The sequence below is a fragment of the Dipodomys spectabilis genome, unplaced genomic scaffold (genome assembly GCF_019054845.1).
Source record: "Dipodomys spectabilis isolate Male_0828 unplaced genomic scaffold, ASM1905484v1 ptg000078l, whole genome shotgun sequence".
Lineage (NCBI taxonomy): Eukaryota > Metazoa > Chordata > Mammalia > Rodentia > Heteromyidae > Dipodomys > Dipodomys spectabilis.
Genome location: NW_024870755.1, coordinates 1072976 through 1079043, shown reverse-complemented (window position 1 = coordinate 1079043; position 6068 = coordinate 1072976).

Here is a 6068-nt window from a genome sequence, read left to right as displayed (position 1 = left end):
TTTTATTGAGAAAAAATTATTTTCTGCTAGTTCGCCAGAGTTTCTGATCATCTCAAGTAACTTGGGAGTGGAGTCCATGGAGTCCATTAAATACAAGATCATGTCATCTTCATGTTTTTTTTTCTTCTTGTTTTCTTTTTTTTAATTTATTATTTTTTCTTGTGAAAATACTGTACAGAAGGATTAAAATTACCTGGGCAAGATAATGAGTACATTTCCTGTCAAGCATTGTAGCATTCTAATTTGTTTCCCTTATCCATCCCTTTCCATCTACCTCCCTTGCTCCCACCCAATTCTCCTTCCCCCCACCAAAGTTGTAAAGTTCGATTTCGACATAATGACTTGTACATCTTATTGTTGCAATGGGTCCACCTTTATCCATAGTTAAACTATTGGTTTTTGCCATTCCGTTCCAGAAATTATACCGACATCAAAACAGTTAAACAGGGGTTATACCATGGGGGAGGGACATATAAAGCAACAAAGAAATAAACTTATAAATGTGTTAGAAACAACCCCATGAAAGAAAAAAAATTGAATACATATCTTAGCTTTCATTTCCCCAACATCAACTTATCTGACCTATTCTTATAGACTCAGACATATTCTAGTTACTGCAAATAAGGAAGACCATGGGACCTATGTTTCTTTGGGTCTGGCTTAATTCACTTAATATAATTTTTTCCATGTCTTTCTATTTCCTAACAAATGGGGCAATGTCATTCTTTCTGATGGAGGCATAGAATTCTGTTGTGTATATATACTACATTTTCTTGATCCATTCATCTACTGAAGGGCATCTGGATTGGTTCCATATCTTAGCTATGGTAAATAATGATGCAATAAACATAGTCTTGCTGGAAGCTTTAGTGTGGTCTTGTTTGTGAACATTTGGGTAAATGCCAGAAAGTAGGATTGATGGGTCATAGGGGAGCTCTATGTGGAGTCTTTTGAGGAACCTCCATACTGCTTTCCAAAATGGTTGAACAAGTTTACACTCCCACCAACAATGCAGTAAGGTTCCCTTCTGTCCACATTCCCTCCATCGTCTGTTGTTATTAGAGTTCTTGATTATAGCCATTCTAACTGGATGAAGTGGTATTTCAATGCTGTTTTGATTTGCATTTCTTTCATTACTAAAGAGCATTTCTACATGTGTTTATTGCCCATCCTTCATTCCTCTTCAGAGAAATTTCTCATTTTTAGGCCACTTATTTATTGGGCAGTTGTTTCTTTGAAGATTTGTTGTTGGGGGATTTAATTTTTTGAGTTCCAGGTATATTTTAGATATGAGACCCTTGTCCATTGTATGGCTAGTGAAGATGTTCTCCCAATCTGTGGGCTTTCTAGTGATCTTGCTAGCTATGTCCTTTGCCATGCAGAAGCTTTGCAATTGCATGCAATCCCATTTGTCCCATTTGTCTTTGATATTTTTGTGTTTCTGGATCTCTGTTAAGAAAATTTTGGACTGTGCCAAGGAGACTTAGAGTTTCTGCTATTCCATCCTGTAATATTTTCAGTGTCTGCTTTGACTCTGAGGTCTTTGATCCATTTGGAGTTGATTCTGGTGCAGGGTGATAAAAAAAGATCTAGCTTTAGTTTTCTACAAGTAGTTAACCAATTTTGCCAGCACCATTTACTGAAGAGGCTGTCTTTCTTCCATTCTATTTTTTTAGCTCCCTTATTGAAAATTAGATGCCTATGCGACTGTAGGTTCATTTCTGGGTTTTTAATTCTATTCCATTGGTCATCTTGTATATTTTACTTCATTTTTCCCTGTTTGGATTTCCTTTAAGTTTGCATCTTGTCTTATTATCCCAGCTAGTATTCTTATACTAAGTTCAAGAGGAGTGGAGAGAGCAGACATCCTTATCTCTTTCCTGAATTTATGAGAAATTACTTTAACTTTTCACCATTAAGTATAATGCTCGCTGTAGGTTCGTCATTCCTTAGCCAAAACAACAGCACTGGAGCAATATCCAAATTTCAAACTAAAGCGAAAAGCCATAGTAATAAGAACATCTTGGTACTGGCACAAGAACAGTCCTGAGGACCAAAGGAATAGGACAGAAGACTCAGAAAAGAACCAAGTGACCTATAGCCATTTAATCTTTGACATAGGAGCTGAAAGATAGAACGGAAGAAAGACAGCCTTTTCAGTAAATGGTGTTGGCAAAATTGGTTAAACACCTGTGGAAAACTAAAGCTAGATCCATATATATATATCAGCCTGGATGAGAATCAAGTCCAAATGGATCAAAGACCTCAAAATAAAAGCAGACGCCGTGAAAACATTACATGAATGATAAGAGAAACTCTAGGGCTCTTTAGCACAGGCCAAAATGTTCTTAATAGAGAACCAGAAACAAAACAAATCAAAGAAACATTGGAGAAATGGGATTGCATGAAACAGCAGAGCTTCTGCAAGGTAAAGCTCATAGATAGCAAGATCGATAGAAAGCCCACTTACAGGGAAAAGTTCTTCATGAGTCAAAAAACAGACAAAGTCTTATATCTAAAATATACTTAGGACCCAAAATCATAAATCCCCCAACAACAAATCCTCAAAGGAACAACTTCCCAATAACTAAGTGGGCTGAAGACTTAAGGAGAGACTTCTTTGAAGATGAAATAAAAAATGTCCATTAGACACTTGAAGAAATACTCAACTTTTCTAGTCATAAAAGAAATGCAAATCAAAGAATTGAGATTTTACTTCACTCCAGTTAGAATGGCTATAATCAAGAAATGTAATAATGACAGATGCTGGTGGGGATGTGGCTAAAAGGGAACCCTACTGCATTATTGGTAGGAGTGTAAACTTGTTTAACCACTTTGGAAAGCAGTAAGGAATTTCTTCAAAAGACTCCTTGTAGAGCTTCCCAATGACCCAGCAACCCCACTTTTGGGCACTTACCCAAATGATCACAAAGCTACTAACACGGCCATGTTTATTGCAGTATTATTCACCATAGCTATGATATGGAACTAACCCCGATGCAACTCAGCAGAAGAATGGATCAAGAAAATGTGGTACACACACACACACACACACACACACACACACACACACACACACACACACACACACACACACACATACACACACTGGAATTCTATGCTTCCATCAGAAAGAATGACATTGTTCCATATGTTAGCAAATGGAAAGTCTTGGCAAAAAATTATATTCAGTGAAGTAAGCCAGACCCAAAGAAACATAAGACCCATGGTTTACCTTGTTTTACCTTTGTTTGCAAGGATTAGAACATATCTAGGACAAGCAGAGAAGATCAAAGGCTAAGAATATATGAACATACAAGCGAAATGTACCCCAAGTCAGAGACACAAGTGGTTTTTCCTTTCTTTCTTTGGTTTTTAATATGCTTATAATGCACTATGTGATTCTTTTGTAGGTTCATCCCCCCACGGTATACCCCTGTTTTCACTGTATTTGATTCAAGTGTTCTGGATCATATATAGATATAGATAGATATAGATAGATATATAGCATATATATATATATATATATATATATATATATATATATATATATATATGTGTGTGTGTGTGTGTGTGTGTGTGTGTAATTTGGAGAATGGAAGGGATATAGCAGCATACTTAAATGGGGATGCAGGTTGACCCATTGTGACAACGAGATGTACAGGACACTGTGTCGAAAATGAATTTACAATGTTAGGCAGGGGTTGAGGAGGGAGGAGTTGGAGATGTGGGGAGGGAAAACATGGCAGGGGAAAAACAAAGGAGGAGATAACAATGCTCTATAAGAAATGTACTCATTACCTGGTCCTGTAACTCTGAGTCCTCTGTACAGTATTTTTACGTTAAAGTATATATTAAAAAATCTCTCCCTGGTGTAGATTTCCAGTACTGCCCTCGGAATTGCATTTTCAGCCTATTCTGGCTGTGGTTAGGTCCACCTACCCAATGGATCAGTATTCTTCAAGCCATCTTGGTCCTGAAGTGGGACTTGGATTATCCAGTGGTGGTTAGAACCAGGTCAAGGACAGGACAAAACCACTTCCAGGACATGGTTTCTTCATTCCCCATGCAACTAGGATTGCAAGCAGAATTTCTCTGAATTTGACTCCAGAAAACAATCAGTGAATCAAAAGGCAAGTCCACCAAAAACCTCATTCCTCCCCCCCCTCTATTTCCTCCTTTCTCCCTCCCTGGGAAAGTACAAAATAATTTTGAAGGCTTTGGCACACACACAAAATGCCCACCATCTCCCCTGGTAAACTAGGTTTTAATTCACTAAGTCATGTAAACGGATAATGCTGCGTTCATAATTCTGGACAACATCTTCAGGCTGTGCAATGCTTTAATTTTTATTGTTGTTGTTGTTGTTGGTAGGGGGGCCTGACCTCTATGTCTGTGTGCTGTCCCTGAGCTGTTCATCTCAAGGCTAGTGCACTACTACTACAGACACAGTGCCACTTCCATTTTTTTCTGCTTATGTGGTGCTGAGGAATTGAAGCCAGGACCTCATGCATGCAAGACAAACATTCTATCACTGAGTCTCCTTCCAGCCCTAATGGTTTAATTCTTTAAAATTTCTTCTTGTCAGTCATGGGGCTTGAACTCAGGGTCTGGGTATTAACATATCCCTGAATTCTTGAGCTCAAGGGGAGCCCTCTCCCAATTGAGCCACAGGGCCACTTCCTATTTGGAGATAAGTGACTCATAGACTTTCCTGCCAGGGTTTTCTTTGAACAGGTGAATTTTTAAATTATATTTTTTCTAGGTGTTTATTGGTACATTACAGTTTTCTGTAAACCTTTGTCTTCAAGTAACCCAACAGCATTAAATATTACATTTCAGAGTTATCCTTTAGCATATCCATTTTGAAATTATCTTAAGGTGAAATTCTAATTCTTTGTAGTAACAACCCAGTAAAGTCCAAATGGGAAATATGCTAATTTCAGCAGCCTTACCTCTCATTCCTCTTTTTTTCTCTACAGTATCTTTTCTTGTTTTGGAACAAGTGTCATGGACTGTACAACCATTCAAAAGGAAACTTATTCCATTAATTTAATAGAAAAGGAATCCATCCTGCCTGTATCTCAAGGCAACTTTGAGTATAATATCAATCTAATAATTCATGTCAGTGGATTTTCAGTCATTTCGATAATTTTTTGTTTAACCACTCATTAAAGAGGTTCCAAAAAGCAAGAATCAAAAATCATGTTCTGCTTTCTAAGAATGTTTAAAAAGCTAGTAATTCAACAAGACACATTCTATTCTTCCAAGAGTCTATGGTGAAGAATTTCTCTTTTATCATAGCCCTTACCACTGAACCCTTCCCTTCGAACTTGTAGCTTTGTTCAGTTTTCTTGTACCAGCTTTCGTTTTGGTATTAGCCTCAGTAATCTCCTTGTAGTATTTGACAATGAAATTCCATTTATTTTTAGAGAGCTCAATTCATATTGCCAAAGGCAGAGTAATGAGCATATAATAAAGCATAAACTATTGAATATCATTAACATGATCATATGCAACTGTTTCATAAATTAATATAAGTACTACATAAATGTGCATCTTCATATACTTTTTAAAATGCAAACTAGTTACATATCTATATCATAAATTAGTTAAGATCACTGGCACAGGAGACTAAGCTAAACTTTTATATCATCCCCAATATTTTTGTCAAATTTTCTTTTCTCATTAACTTTCACTTTAGGGCCTTCTTTTCTTAGCAAAAAGTTATAAGTTGATATACTTGGATTTTAGTCTCCTTTGAGTAACCTCTTTTCTTTCCACCACTAGTTAGTCCCTCATGAAAATACCTGAGGAATAACATCCCATTTTGCGTGCAAGATGAGTACCCAAGTCGACTATCTGTGCCTACTCTTGCCTTGCTTTGTTTAGGAATGTGGTGGCAGAGACAGGGTTGTCAGGGATCAGGTGGCTGGAACCATAGTGTTAAGAATTATGGGTAGCAAAATGAGTAGCATAGAAAGGGAGTACCAGGGAAAGGGTAATTGTGACTGTAATTGCTGAGTTGTAGTGGCAGGAAATTGGGTAGCAGCAACAGCTTTGCAGGG